Here is a 10,803-nt window from a genome sequence, read left to right as displayed (position 1 = left end):
AGGTGGCCTTGAACCAGTCACTGTGTCTCAAGGCAGAACTGCATGTGACAGTGGGAATTCTGTGTTCATGCCTCTCCTGGTTTTTAAAAGTAATAACCATATCCTATTTGTTCCATGGTGCAGAAGGAAAGGGAGCAATTTGGGCTCTGCAGGAATTACAGAGGATTTTTGGCTGTCATGTGTAGCTTGGCCCTCAGCCTAGCCTACCTCACAAGGTGGTTGCGAGGATAAAATGGGATAACCTTAATGTGTGATGCCCTGAGCACTCTGGAGAAAGGCTGGGATACAAATGCGGCAATGACCAAGAAAACTCTGTATCCCTGCAATGCTAATGCTTTGAAAAGGGCTCTTCATTACTAATATTATGATCTAGGCTCAGCCAAAGCTAACAGACGCTTATTCAGGATTGACACTAAAAGCACCTTTCATTACATTGTTTGCATTCTGTAAATTTAAGTCATAAGACTCATAACGTGTTTTTTTTCCCTTCTTCAGTTAGACAGTTACTCAGCGAGGGATATTGAATTAATACCCTTAAAAAAACACAACAATATCCTTGGCTTTTATTATCTTTTCACTGTTCACTAACTTGCCTTTTCTACCTTTCATATATCAACAAAGGTAAGTGGCTCTGAACTAGTTAGGTTGCATGACCTCATGATTTTAGTGTTCTTAAACTCTCTCTCTTTCTTCTGTGCTTAACCATGTACTACCATGGTCTGTCCAATCAGCATTTTCCTTGGGCTTTTTGTCGCTGCTCCTGCAAACAACAAGAGCTCATCATTCTGCCAAGGGCTCTTATTGGGTATTGGAGCAACTGATGGTGGGTGAGTTGGGGAGGCCTTCCAAAAGCTGATTGGCTTAGAGGAACCCCTTTTGGGAGGGCTAGGCTCAGTGTAGATCTGAAAGAGTGGCAGGCAGGTAGTTTTAACAAACCCTTTTCTGCTCCAGACAAGCAGCATTCTCTCCCTGCTGCTAACAAAGAAAGCTGCAGCTCACCCACAGAATCTCATAAGAAACAGATTTGAATGGCAGTGTTATGTCTGAGTGTCTGCAGCAAGGTCAGACAGGGAGGGCTTGAAGAATCAAAGGCATATGTTTGTTGTAGATGGCATCCTAGGATAATTATTCCCCCAATAGGTAGGAGTACTGCCCTCTCTCATAGAACCGTGTAGAATCTCTCATACAATTAAGGAAAGAGGTATAACCTTTGCTTATGTGGGTTCTACGGGACTTAATTAGAATAAATCGTGCATGGATATAAACTGAACTCTCTTTAGTAGGAATCACTGTTATACAAAAACCTAGAGCAATTGCCCCAATACAAATAATTGCAGCAAATAGTCCTTCTGAGTCCAAACAGAAATACTGAATTCTTCCTTACAGCTTTGCAGTTAGCCAGTCCCAGTGCTTCCCTGGCTCAGTATACTTCAGTACTCTTTTCTAGATACTTTAACTTCAAGCCACAAGACAACCACAAACGGCAGCTTATGACTTATAGCTTCAGAGGGCTCCTTCACACGGAGCTTTTATCCTGCGATTGGGATTGCTCCTTCTCGGAAGTTTGCGGGCTCTTTACCCGACGCCGTGATCGCTCAAGGTGTCTCCTGCACCAAATGCCCTTTGTTCCATTTTTTAAATGGATCGCAGATAATGAGCTATCAAATTACCCCGTTGTGTTCTGCTTCAGTTTCCTCCATGAAAAGAGGAAAAGCAGCAAGAAGAGGAGCAGGATCAATGAAAGATAATGTAAGACTCAGATATGGAGAGAAGCAGGGGGAAGGGGGTGGGGGAAAAGGAAGCACGTGAAAAAGGGAGTCATCGTGATTCTGCATTTAAAACTGAAGCAGAAAGCCCCATTTTAAATGCGGGATTTTAGGCTGGTGTAGAGATGCCCAAAGTCTTCACCCTTATACAAGGTGATAAGGGCCCATAATTATGAATCAGTTCTCCAGCATTCAGCTTCCCAACAGAATACGCTGACTCTTTTTCTTCTAGCTCTCCCCTGAGTGAGGAGTCCCCTCCTATGGGACTAAGGGCACAATCCTAAGCATATTTAGACCAAAAAAAGTCCTACAACTTCCAGCATTCCCCAGCCAGCCATGCTGGGAGTTGTAGGACCTTTTTCTGTCTAAACAAGCATAGGATTGCAGTCTAAACCATTCAGTTCACAAGGGTTATCGAAGCACATCTGAAAAGTATTTAGGTGATCATAAATAGGGAGAGATTGGAGTGGTGTTCACCTAGGGTTCAAGAGATATTGTATTTGTTGGCTGGGCTGGATGAATAAGCAGTTTAGGATACCCATATACTCAAGCTCACTCACATGCAAAAGCCAAGGCCCAAGGAACTGTGCAACTAGAACGAGGCATCCAGTGGGTTTTTGTGGTGGACCTTGGGCATACCCAAGAATGTCCTTTCGATCCCATCCAACACTGAATGCCCTGCTTCAGACAGCCATGGAGCAAACAGTGGTGGAGTGATAAACTTTGAAGTGCAGACACTCATCATGACAATCCCCATAGCCACACCCCCAGGAAAGTCAAAAAATGGCAGGCAGGTGTGTTGATCCATACCAACAAACCGGTTCTAGCAGTTTTCATCTTCATCTTTTGTAAAGCCAATGAGTCTCCATTACTCCTTGAAAAGCAAGCCATGACAAAATATTTTGCACTACAACAGGGAACAAGATACTGCTTGGGGGAAAATTCATTTCAGCTAAGTTCAGCGGGAACAGTGAATTCTGAAGGGGGGTGGCAGATGACATCAGTGACCCTGCTAATAAAAAAAGGGCTGGTGCTGCATCCTTGAGAGCCGTAGTAGCTCCAATACATCCCTGAGAATGGACCTCAGGAGTGTATGGTACCACCAGGAGAGCTTCACTAGATGACCGTAAGGATCCAATGGGTCTATGATGTTGTGTATGTACCTGGATGTGCTGATAACAGATTCTCCTTTGGCAGGTGAACATTTAGTAAACAGAGTGCCTGCCCCCACTTGAAGTTCAGGACCGTGAGGGTTCTTGCAATGCAAACGAGCAAAGAATTTACCTAACAGAAGCTTCTGCTCCTCCTGACAGTTTCACAGCATCAGTGCCTGGTTTATGCTGTCTCATCTGCTGGAGAGAGAGAGAGAGAGAGAGAGAGAGAGGACCCGATTGCATCTCCTACAAAAATGATTTGTTAGGGAAGTACAGCAAGAGCTGAGAAAGGGAGGTGGGGGCTGCAGGTTGAGCCTTGGAATAAATTCAGGAATGACTGATGAGCCTGGCTGGAAATTTCACCTGCCTGGAGGAGGAAAAAGAGGGGGGGCAGGAGTTAGCTGCTGCAATGTCATTTATGCACTTTATTTTCCACCCCTGAATGCAAAATCGATCGTCAATAGATAACGTGATAAAATGAATGGAGCATGCATCTCTCTCTCTCCCCCCCTCCTTTTCTCTCTGGCCCAAACAAAGGGGTGTGAAATTTATATGGGAAACAATGAAAGGTCCTTCTTCCCCCTCAACTAAAGCATTCGTCTTTCATTAGAAGACTTAAAAGGGGGAAACCTCCAGGCAAAGGGAATGAATTAAAATGGCGACCTTGGACAGTGATAGCTGTCTCCCTTGGGTCGACATGGATTCAAGTTCAGATGCTTAGTCCGCATGGGTGGCTATAATCCCAGACTTGCTTCTGCCTCTTGGAAATAATATCACACTTAATCCAGTGTGACGACATCCCTTCATCTTCTCTTACTTCACCCTCATCCTTTCCTTCACTGTTTCTCTCTACTACCAACTGCTCCCCCTGTGCTAATCTTCCTCCTCCTCCTCCTCCTCCTCCTCAGTGGCTCAGGCTCTTTCACATACTTTAGCCTGTCCTTTCATCTCTGGAATGACCTGGAATGACCTTTTGCCTGGCTTTAGACGTGACTCAACTGATAATAGTGACTACTTAGGGGCCCCCAAGTGTTGGGAAGTCTGAGCACGTAATGGGCAGAGGGAAGAGAGGAGGAGAGGGATAAAAGCTTTGTGCGTGTGTGCATGTGTGTTTAACATTTAACTTCCAAAGTTAAAGAAAAAAATACCAACATCAACAACACACCACAAAACGTTGGTTGTTTCCTGCAAGGTAGCCAGGGACAGCACTTTATGTTGCTTGCATAAATGCTCTAGAAAGACCCCTTGGATATTTGGCCTGTTTAATAACAGGGAGAAATTTATCTTCATCAATGGGAGAAAAAGAGGTATCCATGTAGCCTGTATACTAGGGCTCAACAGATCCAAGCCTTTTGAGTGGAATAACCAGTTGCATTTTAAAAACTGGATTAATTTAAGCAAATCTGCCTACCACCAAAACCTCAAAAGAAGTGCTAGTTCCTTTTCTTTCCAGAGGGATATAGACCTGTTAGTCTGCTGCAGCAGCAGCAGCAGCAAAGAGCCTTGTGGCAGTTGAAAGATTAACACATTTGTTCTAGCACCAGATGCATCTGATGAAGTAGACAGTGTCCACGACCACTTATGCCAGCATATGTTTGCCAGTCTTCCAGGTGGCACAAGACTCTGCATTGTTGTTGTTTTTGTTGTTTTATTCGAGATAGCTTTCATTTATTAAATTGTAAACCAGGAGTTAGTGTTGAAAGGAAAGACCATATTTAATATTTTTCCTTCTTTCGTTTCCTATTCTAATAACACCCCAGCAGCAAAAGGGCCAGAAGTTCATTGTCCCCCAATAAAGAATGGCTGAACGTGGCAATGGTGATGGTGGGGTGGAATAAGTGGCATGACTTTGGGAGCAGGGCTAGAGGTACAGCCCCACCGCCTTGCTCACCGCACTTACCCTAAGAAGACAGGTCCATGGGCCAAAGGCATCAACAACACAAAGGGTTGCTCTCTTGAATTCAAGCTCTGTTACAATTGTCCAAGTTGAGAGTATGTCTGTTTTGCCATAGCCTAGCCATTTGCCAGCTATCCACATGGATAAGGCCCCATTTAATGGGCAAGGCTCTACAACTTTGATGTCATAACTGTCCCCAACTGATTAATCAAATAAAGGCATGGTCCTATGCATATTTAGACTGAAAAAGTCCTATAACTCCCAGCATGCCCCAGCCAGCCATGCTTGCTGGGAACTGTAGGGCTTTTTTTCTGTCTAAACATGCATAGGATTGCACCCTAAATCACCTAAATTAAAAACAAAAAAGTGGGACTGGCTCCAGCAATATCTGTGAAAAGAGAAACACAGAAGAATAGAAACATGGGATTATAGCATTGGAAAGGACTTTGGATGTCATCAAGTCCCATCCCCTGCACAATGCAGCATCTGAAATGCAGGAAGCACAATTTCACCATGCTTACACTGTTTATGGGGTATTTCTATTTGCTTGTTCATTTCGTCTTGCCATTGCTCTGTTTAACAGTTGAAGTTGTCACATACCCCCATGGCAGGACTATCATGCGGCGAGGTCAGGCTGCCATGAATAAGCATGCACCCTCCACTTCCTTGTGAAAGAACCATGGCCAGCCAAAGCAGGCAATACCAGGCTCAATGGGGCAGTAGCATAAGGCAGCTCCATATGTTCCATATAGCAAATGTCCAAGACGACCCTGCATTAGTGAATGTTGATAGTGACCACTAGGTGATTGTCCACATTCACTTGTTTATCCCCATATTTTTGGGACATTTTTCAAATGCATGTGGGATTGTCCATGTTACTGTGCTTTGGTTGCGTATTCTATCATAATATTTATTCATTGTATATTGTAAATGCCTCCTGCTACATTTTATCATTTATGGATTGGTCCCTTTCTGCCTTTCTAACATCCACATGCACACACACGTGCGCGCGCGCGCACGCGTGCACACACACACACACACAACTTGGGCATTTTTCATCTTTGAATAACAGTGTTAATACTCATGGCGCATTTCACCCCTGAAAAGAGGTTCAAACTCTACTCTTATTAATTACCTGAGTTTTCAGATCTTCCTTCTAGAGGACACTCACTAAACTGCCTCAAGTGGATTAAAATTGCTGCAGTGGGTGAAGGACAAGACATATCAGGCTTTATTGCCTGAAAGGCTGAAATGATGATTGTATATTCCCAAGCCTGTTAAATTGTTAGCTGTCTGTATGCCTGCCACTAAGTGGTAGCAAATAGCTGGTAAGTTCCTCTGAATACAAGACATCCTCTCAAGGTTCACCCCAGATAGGCCTACGATGTCGAGTGTATCCCACTGCCCTTGTATTGTGGCCTGCCCGCTTTTTGACTCCCTATTTCTCAGTCCCATATGGGCAAGAAAAAGAGGAGATTTCTCAAGCCCCTTCTGGGCCCCCACACGTTCCTGGTGTGCTGAATTTGGCTTGTCCGGTGGCTCTCTGGTCAGGTTCCAGTGCAGTCAAGGGTGGACAAGGCAGAGGTGAAGAAAGATGAAGGTGTTCTGTTGCAAGTACCAGAGGCAGTGAGCCTATGTGCACCAGTTGCTGGGGAACATGGGTGGGAGGGTGCTGTTATGCTCGGGTCCTGCTTGTGGGTTCCTGGTTGACAGCTGGTTGGCCACTGTGTGAACAGTCTGAGAGAGCCAGTGTGAAGTAGTGGCTAGAGCGTTGGACTGGAAGTTGGGAGATCCGGGTTCTAGTCTCCACTCAGCCATGGAAGCTCCCTGGGCGACTTTGGGCCAGTCACAGACTCTCAGCCCAATCTACTTCAGAGGGTTGCTGTGAAGATAAACTGGAGAGGAGGAGGATTATGTACGCCGCCTTGGGTTCTTCAAGGAGGAAAGAAGGTGGGATATAAATGTAATAAAATAAATAAATAAAATAAACAGAATGCTGGACTAGATGGACCCTTGGTCTGATCCAGCAGGGCTCTTCTTATGTTCTTAAGTCTCTGAGTTGCTTAGACAAGTGTCAAGGAGGATCACCTGCCTCTATTGGCACAAAAAGGTTTCTCTGGTTGGTGTGACTAGTCTCCCACTAGTTCCTCCTTTGGCCAGGGTTGAATGAATCTCTGGGTGACATCATTCAACTCACCAGTTCACTCTAGGCTCAGATCTAGTCACAACCTGCACAGGTCAGCCTTAGATGCTACTTTTGCTCCATGTTCTCTCTTTCCAAGAGATCTATGAGGTCAGCTAAAAGTATCTCCTTGACAGTGTCATCTCATAGCCTTGTAGTATAATAAACATGGTGCACAGAAGAGGCCCAAATGTTTTCTAGAAGTACTTGGAGATGTTTTCATTTGGGCTGGTATTTCTTGTCGGGGTTTACATAAGTATGGGTTTATTTTACTTCAGATCCATTGTGCAATTGGTTTTTTAAATAGGTATTTTGTTGTTTGTTTGTTTAATGTTGGGTTTCCACATTGCTCTCTCAGGATGGGGCAGATTTGCTTATTTGGTTAACACATTTCCACCCTGGCTTTGCACCAACAAGAGATAGAAGTCCTCAGCTTCCTGTGCAAAGCAGTTTTCATGTGGAGAGATGAAGAACTAGCCTATGCTAACCGCAGATGATATGGTAAACCTGGACCACATTAGCCTACAGATAGAGTGAGATGCTTCCCGTTATTGCAAAAATCTCTGTTTTAGCTGTCTCTGGAGCATGGCAAATGGTATGTTGGAGATGCACATGAAGCAATATAAATAACAAGGAAGGTTTGCTCATTAAAAGGACAAAAGATGGAGCACATCTGCCACCTGAATGTGCATCACTGTATCCTTGATCATTCCCAGAGCTGAAAGTGCATTGCGAAAGGGGGATGGCTGTCGTGAATAACAGAGAGGACTGCAGCACTAGTCCTGGCTTCTTCGCACTTTCGGGGCCATGTGAGGTACCATATGGTAACATTGGTACAGTTGCCGGTGCCTGCTGCTTGGCTATGACAGGCAAATGAAATGGTACAGGCCTTCCTGGACAAGAAGATGCCACCAAGGCCACAGCCAAGTCTCCCGGCCAAATCAGACGTGATGGCGGGAGGACAATTAGTTTAAACCTGTTCTCTTCCATGCATGTATAATACCATGCATAGCATGTACCTCCCCTCGCCCACATGTCCAGGGTGGCCTCTTACACATCACCAAAAATGTGGATGTGTATCGCCCAAAAAAGGGGACAGAAAAGGACAGTGAGTTGCATAAAATTTGCACGTGTTAATTTATGTGTATAGATGAAACTTTATAAAATTTAGAAACGATTACTATAATTTAAACAGAAATACAATGCATATCACCATGACCAGAAGGCCTGTGTGCCTGCTCAGTGTATTCTCTAGGTGCTGTCTCTTGATGAGCAAGTTCAAGGCCTCTGGCTGCTCTCCCTCCTTAGGGTTCTTTATCTTTAAACTGGTTTTGGACTGGACAGCCCTTCAAATAGAGGATGCCTTCAAACAGGGTACTACCCTCTGACAGCCCTTCAAGCCCACACAGCACATAGTTAAACTATGGAATTCACTTCCACAAGACATAGTGATGGCCACCAATTTGCATGGCTTTGAAAGGGGATTAGACAAATTCCTGGAGGAGAAGGCTATGAAGGGCTCCTGATGGCTATATGGTACTCCCAGTATCAGAGGCAGTATGCCTAAATTGCTGGGGAACATGAGCGGGAGGGTGCTGTTGCACTCATGTTCTACTTGTGGGTTTCCTGTGGGCAGCTGGTTGGCCACTGTGTGAACAGAGTGCTGGACTAGATGGACCGTTGGTCTGATCCAGCAGGGCTCTTCTTACATTCTTAAATAGAGGACTGTCCTCTGTAAAGTAATCCTGTGATTAAGGCAGATCCTGGTTTAAAACAAAGATGGCTGCTTTTGTGTCCAGCTTTGGCCATCAGGCTTTTGTGATGTTGCTGGGAAAGGATCTGTGCCCACACATGCCCTGCCCCCAAACACACTTCTTTTTCTGTACAAACTGCAAACAAAAAGAAGAACATTTGAGGAGTCATTGCTTCTATTACGCCCTAACATTGCCCCATTGTTATCACGTGTCAGGTGACTAGTTATGAATCGTCAAGAAAGAGGAAACACCAAAAGAGAGGACAAACGAGGATAGTATTTTGCATGAGATTGGCATATGCTAATATATATGTAAATAGGCAAATTTAGAAATAATTATTATACCATAAAGAGAAATACAGTGCATCTCACCCTCGTGTGGAAGACTCTGGCCAGGCGACCTCCATGCCTGCCCGTTCAGCCCGTTCCCGGTGTGCGAACTGTCAAAGGGCAACACGGTTCTTTTGGTTCTTTATCTTTAAATGGGAATTGAACAGGGCAGCCCGTCAAATAGAGGATGCTACTGCAGCAGGCCTTCAAATAGAGAACTGTCCTCTGTAAAAGAGGACAGATGGCCACCCTAAGTGGTATTATTGACACAGGTCAAAGCCTGGGATTTGTGCACTTGAGATGTAATGCCTACTGTGCAGGTCCGTTTAATTTTTTTTGTAACATGAGTCAGTATATACAACCAATGGATTTTCCCCTTCCAGAGTGTCTAGAATCCAGTGGGTTCTAAAACACGTATGTGTAGGTTTTTGCAATAGAAGCCACTAGACTGTCTCTAGCATTGGTGAATTATTGTTGAAAATTTGTTCCCGAGGACATTTTTTTTCAGCATCTGAAGTCGTCCCCCAACACACCCCGTGTGTGAGGATGGTTCTCTGGTCAATTGGCAGCTCTTCCTGCCAAGTGGCTAGCATGGGTGGATGGAGGGATCTCTTGAAGCACAAGCTCTTGACAAGAGCGAATAGCAAAATGTTTGGAGTTCTGAAAGCCCAACTTTTTGCAGGGAGACATTTTCCAAGAGCTGCATGCTTTGGAAGATTTAGAGCTTTATACAGTAGACGTCGTCGTCTTCGTAGTAATAACAACAACAACAATGAGAAAGGATTTTTTTTTCTTTTCTGACTGGGCAGAGACTGTGTTTGGAAGTTAGGCCAATGCAAGTTTTGTGCCAAGTGCTTAGGCACAAAATTTGGTGTAGGGATGATGGAGAAATCTGCAACTGATTCAAATGCGTTTGGACTTCTATGAATCCGACCTGTGGATTCCACAGCAGACTGGCTTTTTCTGAGTTGTGTGGACTTGCAGACTGTAAAAAAAAAAAAAAAAAAAAACTTTTGGGGGGAGATTTGTGCAAATGTACATGTGTGCAATTGCGCACTTGTGCTAAAGCACATTTGTGCAAGTGTTCATTAGTGCTCATGCACACTTGGGCAAGGGCACGTTAGTGCTAATGCACATTTGCAAACAGAACAAAATTCATGTACATCCCTAAAAAAAAACCCAGATTCAGTCAATGAGCAGATGATGGAACAATAGATGCCTTGACAATCCGCAAAACACAATTGGAACAGATATAACAAAATCTGTACATCCCTAAGTAGGTGTGAAGGCAACCAGAAACTTGCCCTCTCCCATGCAAGTGGTTGGGAGAAGGGGCTTCAGTTCAATAGCAGAGCACGTGCTTTGCAGGCACAAGTTCCCAGGTTCCATCTCCAGCATCTCCAGTTAAAAGGATCAGGTAGCAGGCAGGGTCTGTGCCCAAGATCCTGGAGAGATACCACCAACCAGAGTGGTCTAGATGGACAACAGCATGAGCTGGGATAAGGCAGCTTCCTGTGACTACCTATCTGTACTACTACAATGAGCTTTTAACATTCGAGGGATTCAGAACAGCATGTATGTGCTTCCCCAATGTGCTCAGTAATTCCATCACAACATCACCAGATTTGGAGGGGGACTTCCAGCCAGGGCACAGAGTCCTGCTGCCTTTGCAAGCACTCTTCTAGTCTGAGGTCTTGATCCAGCTGCTGAGAGCTGACCAC

Source organism: Heloderma suspectum, chromosome 6 (genome assembly GCF_057233095.1).
Source record: "Heloderma suspectum isolate Gila_16-S chromosome 6, 16-S_ref, whole genome shotgun sequence".
Classification (NCBI taxonomy): domain Eukaryota; kingdom Metazoa; phylum Chordata; class Lepidosauria; order Squamata; family Helodermatidae; genus Heloderma; species Heloderma suspectum.
The sequence above is the reverse complement of the archived record's forward strand: the minus strand, read 5'-3'. Positions refer to the sequence as shown.